The sequence below is a fragment of the Natator depressus genome, chromosome 3, assembly GCF_965152275.1.
Source record: "Natator depressus isolate rNatDep1 chromosome 3, rNatDep2.hap1, whole genome shotgun sequence".
NCBI classification, from domain to species: Eukaryota; Metazoa; Chordata; order Testudines; family Cheloniidae; genus Natator; species Natator depressus.
In genome coordinates, this window is record NC_134236.1 from 177056229 (window position 1) to 177082183 (window position 25955).

Below are 25955 nucleotides of genomic sequence, written 5' to 3' on the forward strand. Positions count from 1 at the left end.
GGCCTCAGCCAGAAGAGGTGGGCCTTGGCTGGAAGAGGCGGGGCAGGGGGTTAGCCTCCCCAAAGGGAAGCTTCACCTGCCACCCATGTGAGTGACATAAAAGCAACTCTTAAGAACAGACATATTAGAAGAATATTGAAATAGTAAACAGGGCCATTCCTTGAACAGAGCTATCAAAGTCATGTTAAATAGGCTAGAATCCTTGTGTTTACCTACATCGTGTTAGAAGTTTAATAATGTGATCTAATTAGCTTGTAGATGCTGAACTTCTGTTCCTGTCTATAATGTTTCATTACATTCATTCAATTGATTCCTGAACTGTAAACTCAACAGGTGCCTAAAGTTATCCATAGACATATGCTTTAAAATTAGACACCCTATAAGCCCCTCATTGTGCAGTTAGACACCTAATTTTAGGCTTCTAGGTCTGGAAATTGCAGCCTACTGATAAGTGGCTTGCTTGAGTTTGTACCATATGAACAGGTTTTCAAATGTATTTGGGTGCCTAAAGATGCAGATTGGTGCCTAGTGGGATTTTTTAAAATGTGTCTAAACAGCTTAGGTGCCTAACTCACTTTTGAAAATCCCTAAAGGTGCCCACGTGCATCATAAGGAGCCTACATACCTATGAAAACCTGGTTCTAAGTTCATTTTGCAGAGCTAGACGAAACACAGGATTCCTGACCATTCCCTTTTCTAACAGCTCCTTTTCTTTACTGGGCTATTTAATTGTCCATTTGATTTATTTTTAGGCTTGTCATGAATCTTGTTTTAAAACCAGCAAAATAACTATACATTTTCCAGGCTAGAAAAGCTACTGAACTATTAAACAGAGCAGCTGATTTCCCTTTTTATGCTCTATAACGAAGTGTATTGGCCCTGGCCTAGCAAACCACAGGCTAATTTTAAGCACATACCCAAGAGAGTGCTCATGTGGCAATGAATTTATTGATTACCCATAATGTTGTTCTGTAGCTGCTTTGGCTGACAAACTGATAGCACAAGATGGCTTTGGCTGTTTTATATCATGAATATATTCCATCAATCTACTAGAGTTACCAACTGTGAATGACAAACCGTGTGTCTCTCACAAATGGCCACACTCTCTTCACTCAACTCCTTTCTTTCATTAAGCCTTTCAATAATAATCCACCAGATAAAGAAATAGATACACTGGGACATGGTGAAGGTTTTTGTTTATTATGTCTTGGTCCTCTTTCTATTACATCTTACAATGTGTTTTGTCTGTAGGGTATGTCTACATTAGAAATGTAAGTCGACCTATACTGGGTCAACTTACAGCCACCACAGTAATTACTGAGGTGGTGCATGTCCAGATGATCCTCCTTGGGTAGGTGGTGCGCTTCCTTACCAGGAGTGTTTCCAGCAACCTAAGTAGTATATAGGGCTTAGCATCAATCAAATGTAGGCCCCGCCCACCTGTCACCCTGAGACCTGCTCCCTGGGGGGTATTACTTCCAGGGTGAAGACGGACACATGACCAGAAAGGAAGGGTGTCATGCGACCCCTCTAAGAACTCCTCCCATTTTCCTCTTCCAATCAGGATGGGTTTCAGCTGCAGAGGACCTTCCTGAGAGCACATTTGACCAATCGGGGGGAGTTCTGGGGTGGGGTGACCTGCCCAGAAGAGGGTCATGTGATCCCTCTAAGAGCTCCGCCTACTTCCCTCTATCAATCAGACCAGAACACCACCCCAGGAAGTCCCAGCACTGTGCGAAAGAGGCCATTTCATTCCAAGAACGCATGTTTTAGAAAAGGCTGAGAGGAAACATGGACTCCTTCACCACCCCTGTGAGAACTTTGGACTTCATTTTAGCTCTGAGGGCCTTCAACCGCCCGTGGAGACAGTGCTACATCAGTGACAGTTCCGAGGAGGAGGAGGGAGTGGCTGATCTGGCTATGTGGATTTAAGGAGGAGGCTTGGCATAGAACTAACATAACCAGTGCCACGTCGTGAGTGTAAAAAAGTCATGCCTTCTATTGTACGTGTTGCTATTTATGCTGTCCTTAATCACTGCCTTAGGGAAAAGCTTTTCGAAGATTGTGAGGGCTGTGTCAAGCCCAGGCAAAAACTCTCCAAGAGCAGAGGGGCAGTTCACACCTCATCGGGCCATGTATGGGACAAGCCCAGCCCAGCCTCACAGGTACAAAGGACACTGGCCTAGGCAGCAACAAAGGATCTGTTGGACTCTCGAGTGAGTCACCCCCCTTCGTTTGGTCATTTTGGCACTGCGATGAAGTAATGCTCACTTGACTATGCGGGGGGGAAGCCAAGAGGAAAGCAAGAACAAGATAAAAGGGAGAGACATTTGCCATGCTCTTCCTCCCTCTCTTCCACCTCCATCTACAGACATCACACCAAGCGACTGAAGCGGTGATCAAAGTGGAGAGCCTGGCTGAATGGCAACCAGCCAGCCTGCGGTGAGAAACATTTAAATTTCTAAGGGCACTGAAAGTGTTAACATCAGCTTAGAATGCATTTTGCTTTTATTTCATTTGTCCAAATCTGACTTGTTATGCTTTGACTTACAATCACTTAAAATCTATCTTTCTGGTTAATAAATGTATGTGTTTGTTCTACCTGAAGCAGTGTGTTTGGTTTGAAGTGTGTCAGAGACTCCTCTGGGGATAACAAGCCTGGTGCATATCAATTTCTTTGTTAAATTGACAAACTCATATAGGCTTGCAGCGTCCAGCAGGCACAACTAGACACTGCAAGATGGAGGTTCCTAGGGTTGTGTCTGGGACTGGAGATATTGGCTAGTGTCATTCGGTTGTACAATCCAAGCAGCAGCTGGCCAAAAGTGCCCACTCGCGTAGCGGGGAGCAGCTTACATGTCAGAGGCTGTACTTGAATATCCCAGGAGTGGGGGTTCTCACAACAGAGCAGGATAAGGCTGGCTCCCAGAGTTGAGGATTGGAGTGGCCTAGCAGATCACCAGCCCAGATAACACCAGGGGAATGTCACAGTGGGGTTTTACAGTATTTTATTTCAAAACAGTTTCATTTTTACTCTGCAAAATGTGATGTGTTTTTAAAATGGGTTGTTTTAAAATTAGCGAGTGTTTAAATTGTTATTGATGATTTAGGGGGCCTATGCAAGACATAGTTATGATGGGGAATTAAAAAGGTATTTTATTGCACACTTTGTTTTTGGGTGCATGCTGGAAACATGTGCTTGTATTAAAAAAAAAGTCTAGGTTTTAGAGAAACACTAGAGGTAGAAATAAACCAAAACCTGTGTTTGTTGTACAACCTGAAATGGATGATTTTGTTTTAAATCTATGACTTTTTAAATAGAAAAATACCCTAATGAGTATTTTATTTTTTTAAGTTTACAAGAAAGTTTCATGTGTTTCATAATAATAATGTTGTCTGCTCCACAGTATGGTCAAAACATGAGATCCTTAGACCAGAGGCAAACAAGCTCAAAGAAAAAGGAAAGAGACAGCTGAAAAGGAAAATTCACCAGCATCAATGGCTGATGGATGGATGAAGCCCAGTAAATACATTTTGCTTATTTGTTTGATTATTTTATGAGGTTTTGTATTTTAAGCAAATACATTGGTGTGGGTGAGAAAGATGGTAAAGTCAAGTTTTGTAAAATGTTTATTTGATTTTAATTTGGACATTGTGCCTCATTGTGACCATTGTAAAAAACATGAGCCATAGAGTTTTAAATTCTATCCTGAGTAGTCAAATCATCCATAAAGAGAGACAATGTTTAGTAGACCTGACTTACACCGGTACCAATCTGTGTTTTGTGGGTGGTTTCTTGGCCGTCATGTCTGACTGTAAACGCACAGACACGGAATTGTTAGGCGGGGTGAGAAAGTTTGTATGAGAAACTGGGGTGATCAGATCAAAAAAAGATTATGCTCAGCGATGTAGCGGCGTTTGAACGGCACTTAGGAGTCAACATACAGGTGGTGTTTTATGCGGTGAAAGGCGGGTGGGGTTTTTTTTAAACGGGAGGCCCAGTGTACCCCAAGACTTTTTTCATCCTGTTGCACAATGAGCATTATTATAGGGTTTTGGATGTGAAAAAGTTGTTTGGTGAAAAATTGTGAGTTTTGCCACACAGTGTACAGTCATGACCACTCTTGCAGGTATCGTTGCCACCTCTGCTTGAGTGTGACGTGCTCAGAGAGCGTGGGCATGCTGCTGAGGTGTCCTAGCTGTAGACTGTATTGTCACTCCAAAGAGTGTGTAGACACACGTCTGCTGTGCATCAAAAAAACAAGTTGAATGCCTGTCTAAAATTTTGTGATTAGTGTCAGTCTTAAGTGGACAAGGGACACAGGTGTAAAGGGAGGCATTGTGAGCAGCGTCAGGGTTTGATCACCAGTGATGTAGACAGCCACCTGTGTTTTATGGATAGCATTAGAAAGTCCAGATCATCAGAAAAGTAATTTTTTAATTTTTTTTTTTATGATTTTGAATGCATGCAGGAGACAGGGTTGCATGTGCCCGGTTACATTTTTGCTATGTCCCTAAAGCCAGAAAAATCCTGGGAATTTCAGGGCAGTGAGTGTCTCTCTACCTTTGTTAAGACTTTTATCGGCGAAAAGTTCCGGGACTACATGTTTCTAGCACACAATTCCAAAGGTTACGATGCGTACTTCGTCTTTAGACAGTTACTGAAGGAAAAGATGTGCATAGAACTGATAACTCAGGGTAGTAAATGAATGTGTGTGGAAGTTAAGGCCCTGGGCATTTGTTTTATAGACTTCTTGCCCAGGAAGCTTAGCTAGCTCCTGCAGGCAATGGGATTTGAAGGTTGCCAAGGGTATTTCCCACATTTTTTTTTAACACTTTATAAAACCAGAATTTCGTGGGGCCTATGTCCGGGGTGGAATACTATGGCGTAGACAGCAGGATGCCCCTGGAGAAAGCAGAATTTCTTGACTGGTATCTGGATAACAGATATAAGACATTTGACTTGCAGAAAGAGCTCGCATATTATTGTCAACAGGATGTCAACATTTTGAGATGGGCCTGTATCCTGTACAGAGAAGAGATCATGAAAATGATAGGGATGGGGGACATTGTAGAGAGAGGCCCTGGTAAATTCACAGAGGTAAAATTGTGTATAGATCCTTTCCGGTACATAGCCATGCAGACAGATGCCAGCGTTATGCACAGGTTTATGTTTTTGCAGCCTAACACAGTAGCTCTTCTCCCTCCAGACAACTATCACAGGCAGAAAAAGAGATATTCGACCCCCTCTATTCAGTGGCTGTTGTATACCGCTCACAAAGAAAATATACATACTGCATGCTTTTTGGGGTGGGAAATTACCGGTAGGCCCCTACTTTCTAGACGGACATGGACTCCTTTACCACCCCTGTGAGAACTTTGGACTTTGTTTTAGCTCCAAGGGACTTCGACCACCTGTGAAGGAAGCGCTACATCAGCGACAGTTCCGAGGAGGAGGAGGGAGTGTCTGAGGAAAGCCCTTTGGCCCAGCGATTGATGGATACGCTGGAACCTGATCCTGAAATTCAAGCACTCATGAGGCAGTCCGACGAGCATGATGGCCTCTCATTGTCCACTACTATGGTGGAAGGCGATCACAACTCATGGGAGTCACTGGTGGACAAGGTGAACGGAAAAGTTGTCACTCAGATAAATGAATGATTAAGAAGTGACGATCGAGGAGGGGGTGTAATGGGGTTTGGAACCGACCCAGGGTTGCATTAATCTAAAAACAAGTGGCGGGGGGGCTTACACCATTTCTTTTCTGAAAATCTCAACAGTTCGATGATGCCTTTCTAGAGGCCTTTGAGAACTTAAACAACAGTAGCCCTGTGGGAGTAAATATATCATGCATCAGCTGTTGTTGCTCGTGTCTGAGACACAGATCTCAAGAGGAAAATCCAGAAAAGGACAAAATGGAAGAATGAACCAGCTCAGGCTCCCTAATGGTAGGGGTCATGGCGTCCATTTTCAAAGGCGGCTGTAAAAGGTCGTGTTAAACCAGGCAATTAATAAAACTTGTTTAAATCTGTCAATATGAATGTGTCCCCTCCATACTCGTGTTAGTAAAAGACGGTACAAGTAACAGTCATGTCTATGCAGACGGTTCTGTTAAAGAAAATATATTACACCCTCGGGGAAGTTGGAAGCTTAGGCGGGGTGAACCCTCTTTTTCAAGAGGCCAAAGAGCATAGTAAAACTTTAAATAGAAGACAAGGAACAGCTTGGCTTTCAGACCAGGATGCTTATGCTTTATACAAATATGTTTTTAAAAGAAACAAGACCATTGTCAGATGTACAAGTGGAGAGTATGCTTATAAAATTTGTGGATGACACCAAACTGGAAGAGGTTGCAAGCACTTTGGAGGACAGGATTAGAATTCAAAATGACTGTGATGGGGTGTACTCACCCTGCACTTGACAGGGAAGGGTTAACCCCATACAGTGGGCTGAGGAAGCCACGCCCACTCTCCCCTGCTGGGCATGCTCCAATTGGAGCACCAGTATAACAGGGAGCAGCTCATCTCATTCAGGGCTGACTGCTGAGGAGGGAGGATGCAAATTGCCAGCTCCAGCCTAGGAGCTGCAGAAGCCCCAGATTGTGGAGGCCAGACCTGCCAAGACCCAGGCTGATACCTGGCTACCTGAGGATGCCTGATGGAGAACGGAGCCGCAGAGATCTGTACAGGCCAAAGAACCCGGAGACACCCAGACCACCTCATTGAGAGACAGGGTAGGAAGTAGCCAAGAGGGACACTGATCCAGACATTGATCCAGTTCTAGAGCTGGGCATTAATTCAGCATGTTTTGGTAGGATCCCCACTGACTCCATGATGAGTACACTCACCGCTGACAGGGACTTGGGGTGGGACCCAGTGGAATAGGGGGCCCAGGCCCCCTACCCCAGCCATCCCCGCTACAACCTTTAAACTGCACCAATATTGACTCTGCGTGCTAGGCCACACAGCCCTGCAAAAGAGGACAACTGTGTTGACTCTGGCCATTAAGCCACGCAGCCCTGTGAAAGAGAACACCCACGTTGACCCTGGCCATTAGGCCACCCAGCCCTGAGGGAGAGGGTATCTATATTGTCCCCAGCCACTAGGCCACGCAGCCCTGAAAAAGAAGGCAGCTATATTGACTCAGACCACTTGGTCAGACTGCCCTGAGGCTAAGAGCAGGCAGGCGCACTTAGCGGCAGGGCTGCAAAGCCTTCGGTCTGCCCCAAGAGGGGGACAGAGTGTACTCACCCGGCAACAGTGACTTTGGAAAATTGGTTTGAAATCAACAAGAGTATTCAAGAGAAATTCAAAGTACTACACTTGGGAAGGAAAAATCAAATCCCCAACTTCAAAATGGGGAATGACTGTTTAGATGGTGAGTGCTGCTGAAAAGGATGTGGGGGTTATAGTGAATCACAAATTGAATGAGTCAACAATGTGAGGCAATGACGAGAGAGACTAATATCATTCTGTGCTCTGTTAACAGGAGCTTCATATGTAAGACAAGAAGGTAATTGTTGCCCTCTGCTTGGCACTGGTGAGGTCTCAGCTGGAGTCCTGTGTCCAATTCTGGGCACCACACTTTAGGAAAGATGGGAACAAATTGGAAAGAGTCCAGAGGAGAGCAACAACCCTGATAAAAGGCTTAGAAAACTTGACCTATGAGGAAAGGTTAAAAAACTGGGCATATTTAGTCCTGAGAAAAGAAGACTGACCAGGAAACTTAACAGTCTTCAAATATGTCGATGGCTGTTATAAAGAGGATGGAGATCAATTGTTCTCCATGTCCACTGAAGGTAGGACAAGAAGTAATGGGCTTAATCTGCAGCGAGGGAGATTTACGTTAGATATTAGGGAAAACTTTCTAACTATAAGGGTAGTTACGCTGTGGAATAGGCTTGTCTAATTACATATTTATCCAAGGAGCTGTTCTTATCTTGCGGGTAAATAAAGCACAATTTATAGAAAAAATAAATTGGAGGTTTTGAGCATTCTCCTTCACTAGATGTATTTATGTGCAGCCCAATCCCAGACCTGCTGCAAATCAACGGGAAGAGTCCCACTGACTTCAGTGGGAGTTGATGGTGCCTTTAGGGACCAGGTTAAAGAATACTTTGAGATGAATTCAGTGGTCTCTAGTTCCCATTGGTGGGTAGCTTCCAAAGTAGTTTTAGGGGATGGTGGCTTTAAGAATGGTGTGTGCATATATATGCAAAAGGACTAGAGAAATAGAGGAAGACCATTAATGTGAATTAATAGTGCTAAAAAAAGAATGTTAAACTCTATGTTCAGCAACTATGGCCAAAGTAAATACCACCCATACAGAATTAGATATACTGCTAACGCCAAAGGCTCAGGATAATACAAACTCTTTAAAACATATGTTTCTATAAATGGAGAAATAAACCAAGGTGGGTGCTGGCTAGCCTTCCGAGAAGCTGGACCGCTCAGGCACCCATTAATATTATGAAAACCTCACAGGTCAAGGGTTAAAAGACACACAACTAATCAAGGACAAATGTTTCACTTTCTAGATAAATCTGTTCAGAAGCTCCTCACAACAGTGGGTGTGCACCCAAGGGCACAGGAATTGCATTAAACTGTCTGGGATCCTAGATGACTGCAGGGAACCATAAACACCCTTATTACAAAAAAAGGATGTGGAGTGTCATTGGATCCTAATGGCTTTATCATTGATTATGATACAGATGTTGGCATCCTAATTAGCTACACAAATGTTGGCCATGATCCAGCACTCCTTGGAGGATAAGACCCTTCTAACACACACACACTCATGCATACACCCCATGCCATTACTGTTTTATTAGGCAGTTAAGGACCTGCAACTCATGTTTAAACATACATAGCTCCTTAATCAGCTTTGACAATGAAGTCCTTGCCAAAGTTCTAGCTAGGCATCTAGAAAAGTTAGTCCTCATATTACAGATAAGTAGGTTTAGTACCAAAGAAGAAAATGTCAAGTGCCACAAAAGTGTGAATGGTGTAATACAGACACTAAAAACGATATGGGGCCCAGTCAAAACTGGGTGTGGTGCCCCTGAAACCAAAGGAATTAAGCTGATGTAAAGCCAACCTAAGTAAGAGGAGAATAGGTTCCTTGTCATGGCTCTGAAGGCTATACAATCTCAATCTGACATGACACAAGAAGCTAAACAGACAAATAAGAAAGGGAGGGAAAGGACAATAATAACACTATTCCTGGGGAGAATAAATGAACTTGGAGGTAGCTGGGAAGAACCTGGCAGAAAACGGCATGTGATGCATGATTCTAAGAGACTGCGAGGCCTTTCCTTTGTGTGTGTACGGCTCCTTTTCATCGTTGAGAATGCTATGTACAAAGACAGCAGCCATTTTGTTCTGAGAGTGGTAGCTGCTAGTTACGGTGAAAAGTCACAAGCTGTGCTCTCTGTGGAGACTTTTGTTCGTTCTTGCAGTGGTTGTCCTTAATCTAAATCAGATACTGCGGTTAAGATGCTATGCTGCACTTTAAGCCACCATTGTGCCCTCCTGACCCTAGGCTGTTCTGGGCCCCCAGTGTAACCTGGATAGACCGGCCTCAAGGACTGGGGTAGCAGAAAGGTGGCTTAGAGCCACCTGCTCCTTAGCACAGCTGAGAATTCAGCCCATAGTCACATCCACTTACATCAGGTATGACTATGCCTAATAGCTGTCAATTGTGACCAGTGTTTTTCTGGTAAAGTAAAAGGTAAGGGTGTATAGACTTCAGTACCAGAAGAAAATTGACATACTTCCCCATGCACAAGCCTGTAAGTGATGAGTGTATGTGCTACTCCTTGTCAGCTTTGGAACCAAGAGAAGGGATTGCAAGTGTAGAGGCCAGAATGACATTTTGACAAATGATAGCTGTCAGCTTTGTTGATGGGTATGGCAAATTGCCAAGAGCTCAGCAAATTCTTGCAGTTGGAGAGACCAGTATTTGGAATAAAAAATGAACTGTGAAGTAATACTGATAACAGGATTCACTGGCAGATGTAATCCACATTTCTGCAACTGATCCTGGTCCATGGCTCTGACTCTGCTTGGCAGCATTTGATTCACACTGGTCTTTCCTATCCGCTTCAAGAGTTCATTTTGACACTGATCCTAAAACTATTCTTTGACTCAGCCCAACCTCTATGCAAAATAAGGCTGTTCAGTTCTTGGAATTAATATTCTTTTAGATTTGTTTCCTTTTTTTGGTAGCGTGTTCACTCTGGTTGTGTTTGTGCTCCTTTGGTCCACTTTCTATTGACCTTTCACACTGAGTTTTACATGCATGAATATTTGTAGCAAGCTCTTTTTAGGTTTACAATTTAAGTGCCGGAGGGATGCAAATATTGAAGATAGACCACTTCAGCGTTAGCAGAAAGCAAATGTAAAAAGGGGATAAGATCAAAATTCATTTTCAAAGCAAATATTAGCAATATTTTTTTGACTGTTAGCTCAGCTGTCATTGTTTGTACTGCAAGGCTGAGGAAGGCACTGATGATGCAGCTGGGCCCGGTGCTTGCATGCAAAAATCAGTGGGAATCATGCAGATGCAGGGCTTCCCCTTGGCTGAGTCATTTGCAGGATGAGGGTCTAAATGAGCACTCAGGTTGACCTACCTGTTTAGAGACGGTCCTGTCAGAATAGACTGGATGCACACTGGCAATGGACTCTGCAAGGAAGCTCGCACAGAAAAGTAATTCTTCAGTTGATCAGTAGGGAAGCAAATATTTACAAACACGAGCACAAAGTGGTTACAGAATATACTTGCCCCCTCCTTATCACACATCATTTAATCACCAGTCGTGACCAGCACATTGTAAAATGCTCACTGCACTTTCCCACCAGACAGGAACATATCATTGTTTTTTCTTAACTAATTATAGAAGGCTGGTATGGTTGATTTCTTAGATCCCCATTTCATGTATATGCATGGTTACATGCCATCCTAAATCCTATCCACATGAAAATAGTTGCCAACATAAATCTCCCATTTTATTTTTGGTATGTACAGTGACACACCTCCCTCATGTCTAAGGTTTGCCAATAAATCATATGGAAAAATTTGTTCAATTTGCTGGGGCTCATAATTGTGAACAAGACAAAAGGGGATGGGGTGTTATTTTGCTGCAGCATATTCTGAGCTGCTTATAATGAGATTACATCCAGCATAGCTCCTAAAAGACAACATTTAAAACATAGCATATGATTTTCCTCTCTCCTGGGATAACAAATGCATTTTAAAAAGCTGAAGGAGAGCAATCAGAAGTGTTCCGAACAATGCACATTTCAGACAATTCCACATAGAGTGAACACAAGAGTTTGACTCCGCATGTACCAGCCCAGTGCTGAGATTAAAATTCAGTGGATTTTCAGACCCTTGCCTGAAAGGGATGGGGAAATGGGGAGAAAGTTCTGCTAAAAAGGAGCATAATCTCCAGAACCACAGACCTATGGAGAGCAGTTCAGATTCACATGGGCAGACAAAACCAATGGATGCACATATGCATCAAATTATCCACAATTAAGGAGGCTCAACATGTTTGAGGCCTGCAATCCCTCATACCACTCCCTCCCCTAGGATGCCCTACCAGCAATAGTGGGCCAGGTTTTCCAGGGTGGTTTTTGTGGAAGGTATTTACCAGGTCAGAAGCATGGGCATTCTTCACCTGTTTCTAGGAGTGTTCTTCAGGACTGTAGCCTTCCCAATCCACAAGATACCAGAGTGTTCCCCATCTGATTCTGGCATCAAGGATCTCATGGACGATATACTCATTGTGGTCTTGAACATGTACCATTCAGGGTGGGGAGGAGGAAACAATGAAGGAATGGGTCCTGAATGTGGGGCTTCAGGAGTGACCTATGGAAAACTGAGTGTATTTGGAGAGAATGGGGCAAGTCAAGTTCAAAGATGACTAGGTTAATTTGCTGGTGAACTCGGTAGGGGTCAAGGAACTGGTAGTCCAATTTCTGAGATGGCCTGTTGATGTTTACGTTTTTTGTTAAGAGCCATACTTCCTGGTCTATTGAAAGGATGGGTTCCTCCTGTTGTTGATGGTCCACATATTTTTTGTGGCTCTTCTTGGTGCCCTGAAAGAAATTTTAGGTTATCTTGGGTTTGATGCATCTGTTGTATCCACTCCAGAGCTGCTGGATTGTGGGAAGTTGCAGGTAGTTCCAGGTAGAACCAAGGGTGGAACCCATTGTTAAGGGGGCTCCACCCCATAGATGCATGCTCTGCATTATTGTGTGCAAACACTGCCTGAAGTAGCAGCAAGGGCCACTCATTCTCGCCAGAAGTGAGAAATAAATTGTGCACCGGAGTCAGAGATGATGGGCTCTGGGAGGCCCTGGAAGTGGACAACTTGTCCCACTCAGAGTCAGGCAGTTTCCTGGGAGGAGACAGACCAGTGCAGGAGATGAAGTGTGACATTTCTGTGAAATGGTCCACTACTGTCAGAGTGGTCATGAACCCATTGGACTTGGATAGTTCTACTACAAAATCTAAGACTATGACTGTCCAGGGGCCAGGTGGAGTCCTGAGGGGTTGCAGGAGTCCAAGGAGTTTATTTTGTGGTACCTTGGAGAGAGCACATATATTATAGACCTGCACTGTGGCCCACATACAAGGCCACCAGAAGATATGAGTTGAGGTGCTGAGTTTTAAAGCAGCCAAAATGTCCTGCCTGGGATAATCATGACATACCCGTAGAGTTGTAGTCCTTGGAGGCCTGTGAGGGAACATATATATGCCTTTCTACATAATTTACCCTGTCTCAGACATCATGGAGTTCCCTACTTTTGGCTTCCTGCTTGACTGGAGGGACTCTGTGGGTCAAGCCTGATGGTATGAGTGTGCACAGACCCTAGTGCGGAGCCTCACCCAGAAAGTTATGAGGATGCAGGAGGTTTTTGGATTCAAGTCCTCTAGGTCAGCATAAGATTCACCCTTCTGGAACAAACCATTGGCCTGGCTAATTTTGGTTCCTGGATGATAGGAGATTATGAAATCAAAGTGTGAAAAGAATAAGGCCCACTGAAGTAGATCTTGGTTGAGGGCCTTGACCTTGAGCATTCAAAGTTCATATGATTGGTGTACACCTGGATGGGATACCAGGCCCCTTCTAAATAGTAATTTCACCCTTCACAGGAGGTCTTAATTGCCAGGAGTTCTTTGTCCAAAATTTTGTAATTTTTCCCTGTGGATGTGAGTTTCCTGGAATAGAAGGCATACAAATGTAGCAGCTGTTGAGGACCATGCCTTTGTGATAGCATGGGTCCGATTACCAAGCCAGAAGCATCCACTTCAATGAAGGCACATGAGGTGTCAGGGTGGAGTAATATGGGAGCGGTGGCAAATGAGAGTTTTATGCTTTGAAGGCCTGCTGGGCCTCAGGAGACTAAAGCAACTCAGTGTTGCTGCAGAGCAGGGCAGCCAAAAGGGTGATGTGCTCTGAAAACTTTGGCATGAACCCCAAGAAACTTTGTAGTTCTTGAAAATTCCGTGGTGCCACCCACTCAAGGGCTGCCTTTACCTTGCATGGGTCCATTTTGATACCAGCAGGAAACAGGATGAACCCTACAAATTCTATGGAGGACTGAGAAAAGGCACATTTTTCGAGATTAGCACAGAGTCCATATTGACATAACCTTTGCAGGACAGAATGGATATGCATGGTGCGGTGTTCAGCATTGTTCAAATAAATAAGTACATCATCCAGGTATGCTACTACATATTGGTCCAGAATGTCCCAGAGTACACCATTAATAAAAATCTGGAATGTCATGTGTTCGTTTGTCAAACCAAAGGGCATCAAGAGATATTCAAAGTGACTGTAATGCACTTGAAAGGCGTTCTTCCATTCATGCCCAGTTCTAACATAGACTAGGTTGTATGCCTCGCAGAATCCAGCTTTGTATGTACCCAAACAGACCTCATGTGATCCATGAACTCAGGATTAGTGGTAATGGGGATCTGTTTCTAATGGCTATCTGATTTAGGGTCCACTAGTCCACACATAGTTGGAGGCTTCCATCCTTTTTTTTTTTTTTTTTATTTAAACAAAGAGGACTGGCTTCCCAGTAGGCAAAGTGGATTTACCTTTGGCTTGGTTCTCCTGAATGTAGGTGCATAGCATGTTTAGTCTGGGTTCCAGCATGCTGTGTATATCTATGTGCAGTGGCCCCTTGCTCTCAAGTGGGGAGGGAAGCCACTCCATCTCGCTGCATCAGGCAGCAGCACTTGGGCTCAGGTCCCGCTGGCAGGGCTGAGCAGTAAGCAGCCTATAGTTTGTAGGCAAACAACCATTAGCAGTCAGGAGCCCTAGCCCCCACTCTGTCCATGTCGAGGGAGACTGTCAGCTTACCCAAGGTTCTGCTTTTGGGCCTGTGATTCCCCAGAGCAGACCTGGCCAAAACTGCATTCCGTGATGGGACACTCATGTCAAAGGTGCCCGAATCAGCTACAGGTGAAATAAGGGCTGATTTGGGGGCACATTGGCCAATCTGCAGAGTTGGGCAAGGGCATTGACTCCCTGCGATCTGGGGCTTCCCCTCATGCATGGGTCTCAGGTATTCTCCCTAATTCACGGGGTGGGTGTCAAGGACTGACAGTGTCCCATCCATCAGGGCATCTGGGGACGAGCCTGGGTTAATGCCTTTGGCCCTGGGTCTCCTCTTCCCTGGGGTTGGCCATCATTGGGGCCACAGCTCTGAGGCCCAGGCCCAACCACAGTCTCTGCAACCAAAAAGTCCTCCATGACGGCTCTAGCTGCACTCAAGGCCGCCGGCCTGTGGTGAAGGGCCCAGGTTCTTCCTCACACTGGGAGGACTTGTATAAACTGCTTGAAGATGACTTGTTTAGTGACTTCAGCCCCAGTACACCGTTCAGCCTGTAGCCATCGCACCCATCCTTCAGCTGCTGGGCTACAGCCTTTGCTCAGGCCCCAGGTGGGTAGGCCTTCTCCTGCAGTTGCTGCTGGAATGTCTCCAGTGAAATCTTGAGTGCATCGAGGATTGCGGCTTTCAACTGCCTGTAGTCTTGGGCTTCCCCTCCCAGGAGCCCCAGCTAAGAGTCCAAAGGCATGACTCACTGCTCCAGCAGCCACTTAGCTGCTGAGGCGACCCTCTCGAAGGCAATGAAGAAGGCTTCTGGGTTGTCCTCAAGGCCCATTTCCATCAAGCGTACCGGCACTGTGGGGTCAGTCTGGGCCACTGCTCCCCTGGAGTTGGAGCCCCTGGATGTCAGTACAAGCTGGTGCAAGCGCTGCTGCCGATCACAGTGTCATGCACCCGGTTCTTGATTAGTTGCTGTTGCTGATTCCCAAGCTGTTGCAGTAGTTGTTGCTGTGCTGCCTACTGTTGCTGTCGGCTCCTGGTGAGCCATTTGATTAATTCCTCCACCTCCATCCTTCCTAGACCGGGAAGAGGAGGTTTGATTTAATGCTGTCCTCGGCTTCTCCCCTTGTCTCGGGAAGGGACGATGCCCACATTCTCCACTAAGTGTACTGGTCCCTTGCTCTCACGTAGGAAGAGAGGTCACTCCAACTCACTGTGCTAGGGAGCAGCACTTGGGCTCAGGTCTCACTGGCAGGGCTGAGCAGTAAGCAGTCTATAGTTCCCCTCCAACACACACACACACACACACACACACACACACCTCGCTCGCTCGCTCGCTCTCTCTCCCAACACACACACACACTCGCTCACTCTCCCCCAACAATCACACACACGCTCTCCCCCAACACACACGCATACACACACTTTCTCTCTCTCTCCCCCAACAACACACAGTCTCCTTCACACAGTTGCCCCCCAACACACACACACGTTGTTACTTCTTGATACTTCCTGTCAAAATGCACAAGGCACATAAATTCTCTGTAATTTTATTTGTTCAAAGTGTTTTATTTTTTTGACTGTTCTGTGCATTTCATAATTTTATTTCTCTCTTATGATTAAATTTAATTCTTTGAGCAGTGAATTCTAAAATACCTAACCTGTCCTGGCTGGAGTAATTATTATTATTATTATTATTATTACTTTTATTACCATATTGTGCTTTGTCATTCATTATTTAAAGCGGTACAATCAAATAATAGTATCCTCCTAGAACAGAGGTGGGCAAACTATGGCCACGGGCCACATCCGGCCCGCGGGACCATCCTGCCCGGCCCCTGAGCTCCCAGCCAGGGAGGCTAGCTCCCAGCCCCCATCTACTGTCCCCCCTTCCCCGCAGCCTCAGCACACTGCGCCGCCAACACTCTGGCCCGCCGCTTCTGCCAGGCAGTGCGGCAGCATGGCTGTGAACTCCTGCTGCTCTGAGCGGTGTGTTAAGAGGGCAGGGAGGGGTTGGATAAGGGGCAGGGGATTCCGGGGGGCAGTCAGGGGACAGGGAGCAGGGGGCAGTTGGATGGGGCGGAGGTTCGGGCAGGGGGCAGTCCGGGAATGGGGAGCAGGGGGGTTGGATAGAGGGTGGGGTCCTGGGGAGCAGTTAGGGGCAGGGGTGTGGATAGGGGTTGGGGAAGTCAGAAGACATGGAGCAGCGGGGGTTGGATAGGCGTGGGAGTCCTGAGGGGCGGTTAGGGGCAGGGGTCCCAGGAAGGGGTGGTCAGGGGACAAGGAGTGGGGGGGGTTGGATGGGTTGGGGATTCTGAGAGGGGCAGTCAGGGGGCGGGAAGTGGGAGGGGGCAGATAGGGGGCGGGGGCCAGGCTGTTTGGAGAGGCACAGCCTTCCCTACCTGGCCCTCCATAAAGTTTCGCAACCCTGATGTGTCCCTTGGGCCAAAAAGTTTGCCCACCCCATCCTAGAATGTAACTTTAGCTTATACTCACTTCAGTAATGCCAGTTTAAAAAAAACAGCTAAACATATAACTTTAGAAACTGTGCAAATGAAGATCACTTATTTTCAAATGGTATTTTAGTTATATCTCTAAAATAACTTAAAATTCAATCAATTTGCAAACACCTAGAAGATAATAAAGTGATTAAGCAACAGTCAACATGGATTTTTCAAGAAAAAACTCATGTCAAACCAACCTAATAGCTTTGTTTGACAAGGTAACAAACCTTGTGGATGGGGGGGAAGTGGTAGATGCAGAGGTGAAAGTAAGCAGGTACGGTACGGTACAGCATACCGGCAAGATCCGGCACGCCGTGCCGGACCGGACCTGCTTCCCCAGGCTGGCGATTTTAAAGGGCCTGGGGCTCCCCGCAGCAGCTGGAGCTCCAGGCCCTCCAAATCGCCTCCTGAGCCCCGCAGCGGGGAGCCCCAGCCCTTTAAAGCACCGCCCGAGCCCCGCTGCTGGAGCCCCAGGGTAGCTGTGGCAGGGCTTCTGTGGTGATTTAAAGGGTCCAAGGCTCCCCGCAGCAGCCAGAGACCCAGGCCCTTTAAATCGTCACCCGAGCCCAGCTGCCTGAGCCCCGGGGTAGCGGCTGCAGGGGTCCATCTGCAATTTAAAGGGCCCGGAGCTCCGTGGTGGTGGCTGGAGCCCTGGGCCCTTTAAATCACCCCTGAGCCCCGGGGCTCCCAGCCACCTCTGTGGCTGGTAGCTCCAGGGGTGATTTAAAGGCTCCAGGGCTCCCAGCCACAACTGGAGCCCCAGGAACTTTAAATCTTGATTTGAAGGCCCCACCTCTTCCGGCTGAGGCCACGCTTCTTCCAGTTGTGGCCACACCCCCACTCAGGACTCTGGTACCGGTAAGTCCTTTAAGTTACTTTCACCCCTGGGTAGATGTGGTATATCTTTACTTTAGTAAGGCTTTTGATACTGTCTTCTTAAAAAAAAAACTAGGAAAATACACCCTAGATGGAGCTACTATAAGGTAAGTGCATAAGTGGTTGGAAAACCATTCCCAGAGAGTAGTTATCAGTGGTTCACAGTCAAGCTGGAAGGGCATATCGAGTGAGGTTCCTCTGGGATCAGTTCTGGGTGTAGTTCTGTTCAATATCTTCATCAATTATTTAGATAATGGCACAGAGAGTACACTTATAAAGTTTGCAAACGATGCCAAGCTGGGAGGGGTTGCAAGCACGACGAAGGATAGGATAAAATTTGAAATGGTCTGAAGTAAAGAGGATGAAATTCAATAATGACAAATGCAGAGTTCTCCACTTAGGAAGGAACAATCAGTTGCACACATACAAAATTGGAAATGACTGTCTAGGCTGGAGGACTGCACCAAGGGATCTGGGGGTCATAGTGGATCAAAAGCTAAATATGAGTCAACAGTATAAAACTGTTGCAAAAAAAGCAAACATTATTCTGGGATGTATTAGCAGGAGTGTAAGCAAGTCACAAGAAGTAATTCTTCTGCTCTGCTCCACACTGATGAGGCCTGAACTGGAGTATTGTGTCCAGTTCTGGGCACCACATTTCAGGAAAGATGTGGACAAATTGGAGAAAGTCCAGAGAAGAGCAACAAAAATGATTAAAGGTCTAGAAAACATGACCTATGAGGGAAGATTGAAAGAATTTGGTTTGTTTAGTCTGGAGAAGACAGAGAGGACATGATAGCAGTTTTCAAGTACATAAAAGGTTGTTACAAGGAGGAGGAAGAAAAAATGTTCTTCTTAACTTCTGAGAATAGGACAAGACACAATGGGTTTAAATTGCAGCAAGAGAGGTTTAGGTTGGACATTAGGAAAAACTTCCTGTCAGGGTGGTTAAGCACTAGAATAAATTGCCCAAAGACGTTGTGGAATTTCCATCATTGGAGATTTTTAAGAGCAGGTTAGACAAACACCTGTCAGGGATGGTCTAGATCATACTTAGTCCTGCTATGAGTGCAGGGGTCTGGATTAGATGACCTGTCAAAGTCCCTTCCAGTCCTACAATTCTATACTTCTGTGAAATTCATATGAAAATAAATGTGGGTCAAGGTCTGATACTAATAGTAATGATGGAGTCAAATGTTAGTGAGTCACATACATGATTGCGATCGGTAAACAGAAATGCCAAAATAATTAGAAAAATAAATTCTAATCCTTAAAAAAAAAAAAAGGGGGGGGGGGCGAAAAACCCCTTAATCGAATGTTAGAATTAAGTAAATACGTTTTTAGTGGAGTGAAAAATAATTGACTGAAATAAAGTCAGACAATGGCAGTAACACAGAGTGTGTCTGTTAGAGAAAGTAAGCAGATTTTATTTATTTCTCTCTCCTAAAGATAGTGTACAAAGTATCAAACTTATGTTTCTGATATCTCTGTTAAAGCTTCAGGACTGATACCTCAAGGCTTGGGATTGGGACTATTTTGCTGTATTATCTCCTGATTGATCTAAATTTACATATACATTTAAAATATGGCTTTACTTGATGTTTGTACTTTTTTTTCTTTCTTTATATAGGAATTAGATACATTGCTCCTGTCAGCTAATTTCTAAATTATCTGCAAAAAATCTATTTTTCAGGGTAAAGTTGCACCCCTCCATCAAAATCTGAAATCGTGCCTCTGGTGAGCCAGGAGCGGCCAGAAGGCTGAGGGATGGCATTGAGCTCCAGAAACATGCAGCCCCTGTGTGCGGAGTCTACCTTGAGCCGCAGGCCGAGCGCCAGTCACCACAAGTTGCAGCAGCAGTGCAGAAGAAAGAGTGGCAATACACCACATATACCATGCCACCCTTACTTCTGCACTATTGCTGGCAGTGGCATTGCCTTCCGAGCTGGGTGCCCAGCTAGCACTGGCCACCCAACCAGTGCTTAATTTGTGCTGGGGCAGAGCCCCAGCATGACTTTCAATACAAATTAAGCATGGGGGGGAGGCAGCAAGGCCTCGAGGTGATGCAGGATGGGGAGGCCACAAGGGCCTTGGGGTGCTTGCGAGGGCCAGGGGTGCCAAAATACAAGTTCGCCCAGGGCACCATTTTCCCTAAGGGAGGGACTGAATAAGGGCATGCTGCCAAGGGAGTGGTTGGGGATGCTTTGGGATTCGTAACGTGACAGGTACTTATAGGTGTGGTGCTGATTGGCAGGAGCTGGCACTCATCCCTGTCAGGGCCTCAGTTTGGGATTCAGGAGGACGCTCTGTCAGGATGCCCAGGCTAGCCCCCTTCACTGAGCCTGGGCTGGCTCATTTCCCAGATTCCTTCCGACTGGGTTCCTTGTGGGGCCACTGGAGATACTACTGTGGCGAGCCACGCCACACTAAGACAGATTAAGGCATTGCTGGCATTCTCTCTCTCTTTAGGGGTGACTTGCCAACAGGTCAGGTTATCTTCAGCAGCTCAGTTGGTGAGTCTGATAGCATACTTGTGACACTTCTCTTCTTTCTTCCCATCGCTTGCAAAGAGGATTTTCAGTTCAAATAACAAGATCTATGACTTGTTGGAGTCTTGACTCAGGGCAGTTCATACTTACCCTAGTCCTGCATGCCCCATCAAAAACTGAAATTACTGGACTGGCTCGTTCCTTTCTGTGTCCAATGTGAGACGGCAGAAGTGAGCGGCATAGGAAGCAACTGTGCCTGACCTGTCAGAGTTTCCACAAGGTGGCCTCAGCAAAGAAGGCACTGTTGGGGTCATCGAAGATGGTTGATATCACCCACTGCAAGGCATCCCAGTTGGACAGAACCGGACTGTTGGCTTCCAACATGGGAGAGGCACAGTTCAATCTCTCCCCTGTCAGCAGGCTAATGACCAGACCTACCTTGGCATGGTCAGTTGCATATGTCTGTGGTCAAAGCAAGAATAAGAGGTGTCACTGATTCATGAAGCCTTGACATTTGGAGTAGCTCCAATCAAAGCTCTCGGGCAGGACCAAGCTCGGGTGGACTTGCTCCCACAATACCTGATTCTCTCTGGCAAGCTGTGCATTCTGTGCCTGCAATGCTCTGTTGTCTACCTGGAGGCGGATCACTTGCTCACACAGTACAGATGCCCCCTGGAGTACAGGGAACTCCACTGGGTCCATCCTCAGCTGGGCCAACTAGGAGAAGCAAGCTGCAGAGACTGGGGTGTGGGCATTTGGGCCTAGAGGTTGGAGTCAGGAATCTGGAACCGAAATCAGGGTCAGAGTCAGATACCACGCCAAAGGTCAGAGCCAGAGTCAGATTCAGGGGTAAGGTGTAGGAAAAAGGACCTGGAGCAAGGCAGGAAAGGAGGAACAGGAAACAGACTGAAGTCTGGGATAAGGAAGGAAGAGCTCAGGAGTCAGGCTAGTAGGCAACATCCATAGCAGCAGCCAGATTCCTTTAGTAGCTTAGACAACTTCCTGTGCCACGTTCTGGTTTAAGTAGAGCTTCCTGGCCAATTGGTGGGGCTGGATGTCTCCCCCAGTCAGGAGCTTTGTGGACAGGGTCCTTTGGGAGCTAGAGGTTTGCTGGGCCCCCTTCTCCAGTCATTTCTGTGAGCTACTGGGAGGTGGCTGTGGTCTGAGCACTGCCTGGGGCCCCTCACGGGGGCACAGTTTATGTAAACAATGGATTTCAGGATTGCAGGCCAGTTATGTGCATACTAGCCTTCCAAAGAACAGAACCTGTATACATGGAGGACCAAATGTAACTTGCAGTTATATATGAACAATCCTACTAACTACACTGAGGAAAATAGCAACATAAAAACTTAGCTGTAGGGAAACAAGATCAGGTGAAACACATCAGGCATGTGCATTGGAAGAAGGCATTATAAGTGAATAATTTAATATAAAATGCTTCAGAATGGCAGCACATAAATGAGCTCAATGGGGTATCCTGGCTGTAACTGAGAGCAGACTTGTTATTGGCTCTTTTACTTCAGAGTTCTGTGTATATGGGCCTTTAGCTTTTGGTGACAATTTGGCATCCCGTTTGATTATCCACGAACTTCCCGTTACATAATCACAACAGTTTTTATTTAAATCAGTAAAAGTGAAAAGGTAAACTCTGAGTAAAAGTGTGTTGGTGGACGCATAAAATATGTAAAGAAAGGAAGTCTCCGAAGGATAAGTCAAAGTTGTGGTGAAGTTGTAACCAGTGTGGGTATCACAGAGAAAAATCAAGATCTAAACAATTATGTGAAAAATCTTGAGCATCTCCCAGTTTTCTTCTTTCTTTGCAAAGGTTTAGCTAAGGAGTGACTCAGAATTACATAAGAGAAGTCTGGATGTCTTAATCACCACAATGAATTTTAATGTGCTGCATGACTCTGTTCTTGGATGGTTTTTATAGTAAAAAGGCACAGTTTGGAAGATAGTTTCATCCATTTTTTGTTCCTATCTATGTGGGTTAGATTATGCAAAACACAAATAACTGTCATTCTTATCCTTTCACATAAATGACTGGTAAAAGTCACATGTAACATGTAACACTTCGTAACAGGAGCAAATAAAAAGACCATTTGCTAGAAGACTGATAAAGACAAGATGAGCTACAGAAATGAGACTCTTGTGCAGATATGGTACCTGGACAGTGAAGTCTCAGCATATCCCTTTGACATGACAGAACCTGCTACACAGAGTCTGGTAATAACATTTAGCAATTACATAGTGCTTTGCAAATGTTAATTAACTCATCCTTGCAATACCCTGCAGGGTAGCTAAGGAAGTATGTCCTTCACTTTATAGACAAAGAAGCTAATGCAGAGAGGTTAAGGCCAGATTTTTAAAGGTGTTTAGGCCCCTAAGTCTCCTTGAAATAATTGAAATCTGGCCCTAAGTGATTTGTCTACAATGGGACAGATTTTCAGCCCCTCTTCTGGATACTTCGCACTGTTCAGGAAGCACAAAGCAAGGATTTCCTGAATGTGCCTGTGCATTCCTAAGTAATTTATAAGGTGAAGGTAAAGGGATCAGAAATGGACAATGAAAGGCATCAGATGAACAGGTTTCAGAGGGGTAGTTATTCAAGGACCCTGCCTACTTAAGAATACTATTGTGTACTCAATGCATTATGTTGCTTGCATGCTCAAATCTTTTCGTGAGTGATTTTTGCACTTTTTCTGGAATAGGTGCCCGTATGTATAGGGTATGCTGGATGGTACAAATGACTCAATGGCAAGGAAATAATCTACCCTTCCTAGCAATACTTGATGGAGCTAGGACAGACACCTAATCTGTGTTGCTTTTGGAGCTTGCTTGCATATCTTCATGGCTGAGAGAGTTACAGTCCTCTCTTTTTTTCTCCTGCGCTGACCCTCTACAGTTGACTCCTTAAAATGCTCCTTTCCTTATCCCTCTCAGTCACCACAGCTGGGATTTAAGAGGTCTCTTTGTATTAGAAAATAATTGTCTGGTTGATCCTATGCAGTCTGCTGGTATTGCAAAAGAAAGGAAGAGTTATTCAGGGTCTTTCCAGATGGGCCAGCTATGACTTCGAGTTCCTGAACTGGATGACTCCTGGTTAACCTGATAAGACCTGTCTTTCATGAGTGAGCCACTACATGGACATTGGATGCCTCCCATGTTTCAAAGTTGAGGCCCATGTTGTTCTGTGCTTTACCTGTTGCACGGCACAGTCTCTAGGCTAAACAGCATAGCTAATACCACATTTTTTCTTTGTACCTCTTACAGGGTGAAATCAATGGACCTGGTGCTGATCTTGATGTGAACTTCAATGGGAGCTGCATTTATTCAGCATTCCTCAGGATCAGGCCCAGTGGGACTATGCAGGATTGGGCCCAAAGAGAGGGCCATTGTTTGGAAAGGCAACACAAAAAGATAGTTACATAGGTCCTGTGAAGAACAATTTATTCAAATAGCACCTGACAAAGGAAGTATACAGAGTAGGGAAGCTACTGTATTGCAAGCAGAAATCAAATGTAAAGGAGCCTCAGACTGAAGTGGAATAAGCTTTGTTCTTGCTGGCTTTGCTTTCTGACTCTAAACAGAAAATGGAAATGGATCTAATGAAATGAGGTTCAAATCCCAGATGGCTTACGCCCGCCAGTCGCCTGCTGTTTGAAAATAATAAACTCGGCTTTTAAGAACAAATAGGTAGTGCCAGCCGGCTAGGGTTGCATTTAAAAGTTTTATTTCTGCCAAACTGCAGCGATTATTGGGGACTCTGCCACATTGCATTTAATATGCTTATTCTCCTTTTTTAACCACCAGTGCATTTCGCAGCATGTACAAAATTAACTGTTATTTTATTCGAGTGAAATCTTTCTCAAGCAACCACTCAAGGGACAGACAAAAATCAGTCGCATAATGGACATGGTCTTCTCCTCGCAGTGAAGCACAGTTGCAGTCACTATGCTTGAGGGGATCATTCAGGGCAATCTCTTAAAGAAGTCCGTTGCCTAATAAGACTAGGCTCTTGCCCAGGTTTCACTCTGTTTTTAAAAAACAAAATCCTAGTGACTCTTTTTTTATACTGACAAAATATATTTGTTCTTGTGTAGAAACATCGTCTTATCAAAACAGATCCACAATAGTTAGGCTTATAGCAATCAGAAAGGGAGAGAGGAAGAGAATTTCAAATCCCTGTGTAGCATTTTGTGGGGGGGAAGGGTGGAGGGTGAGTGTGGGGGTGTGTGACCTGTCCCCCTCGCTCCTGTCCACATAGTGGATAACAGTTGTTAGTAACACTTTTGCTCCTTTAGCTTAAGGGACAGAAGTCTATGCTTTAGTGCTAAAGGTCCAGGGTTTAAACCCTGCTGATGGCCTGTGGTGAGGGGAGTAAAAGCTTCATGCACCAAAATTGGACATGTATTTGTGTACCTAAACTGCCCACATATGTCCTGCAGTTGCACACCCGGCTTTGGATGCAAATATCCAATTATGTGACTAACATCATTACATATGCAATGATCACAACTGTCACCAGAGTTTAAGTGTACAAATTCATATACTTTTGCACATGAAGGGATCTGATTTAAGAAAACACAGAACATCAAAACTGAGCCCAGCTCGGAGAACTGAAATTATTTCTGAATTATCATTAGATCTAGGTCAGTGATGCAAAACATGATGATCTAGGTCAGTGATGCAAAACATGATGCAAACTTGATGCAAACGTGATGCAAAACATGATGCAAACTTTAAGACAGAGCAAAGTAGCTCAAAGATAGCTGAGATGGTGGAGTTTTTGTTTTGTGTTTTTTTGTTAGAGGATTATCGAAGGCAGAGAAAGAAAATGCAGACTCTACAAAGTCTTAAAGCAAATATATGTTCTGTACACTGGCCCAGATCCTCAGCTGGTATAAATCAGCATAGTCCCATTGAAGTCAGTGGAGCCACACTGATTTACACTGAGTATCAGGCCCAAGTCGTAAAAGGCAATAAATTGGATGAGCCAGATGGTAGCCTGGGTGTAAGAAGGTGTAAAACAATGGAATTCTATCTGTCCTGAGGCCAGGAATAAATGTGGCCCTGTGTCTCCACTGATAACGGACTTTTTCCACTGTCCAAAAATTCCAGTTTTTCCCATGATTGATTGATTGATTTTGGAACTGGCTGTGAACTGAAAAATTAGATATATGCCCCACTCTAGTTGCAGTAAGTATTTGGAGTGAATAATGGAGTGGTTAATGGATGTAGATTGACAGTTTGGAGGCTGAAGTCTCCTATTTATCCACAGCAAGGGAGCTCAAAGTAGAGGATTTTTTTTTAAACTCTCTCTAGTCAATGCTTCTCAAATATCTCCTGTCATTCATGTGAACTCTTGATGATCTACAAAGAGTTTGAGGCCGGATGTCTTAGCTGGGAGGATGCAGCATACTAGGCGGTCTACAGGTATGCGGTTGATTTTTAATATTTACCTTCACTATTCTACTTTGTGGTCCTAAAAGTACCATTAGGCTCTGGCCTTATCCCCTCCCCCCACCAATCAAGAAGGATTAAAGAACTCCTGTGGTCACGATCAGCCTCAAGCTGCCCTTGATGGAACTCCAGGCTAGCACTCTGACACAAGCCTAGGACTTCCTGAGCAGGCCATGTGGTAATGGCTTTAGAGTACTACCTGCCTGAGCCCTCTGAGAAAGGAAGATGGGTTGGTTTGTTTCTTTTGTTGACATTCTCAGGACTAACTCTTC

At 45.1% G+C, this 25955-nt stretch overlaps 1 long non-coding RNA gene across 1 annotated transcript in view; it reads right to left on the bottom strand.

Annotated features, from left to right (window-relative positions):
- The window catches only part of LOC141984202 (uncharacterized), an 86515-nt gene that overhangs the window by 25308 nt on the left and 35252 nt on the right, over positions 1–25955 (bottom strand). The window lies entirely within an intron of this gene.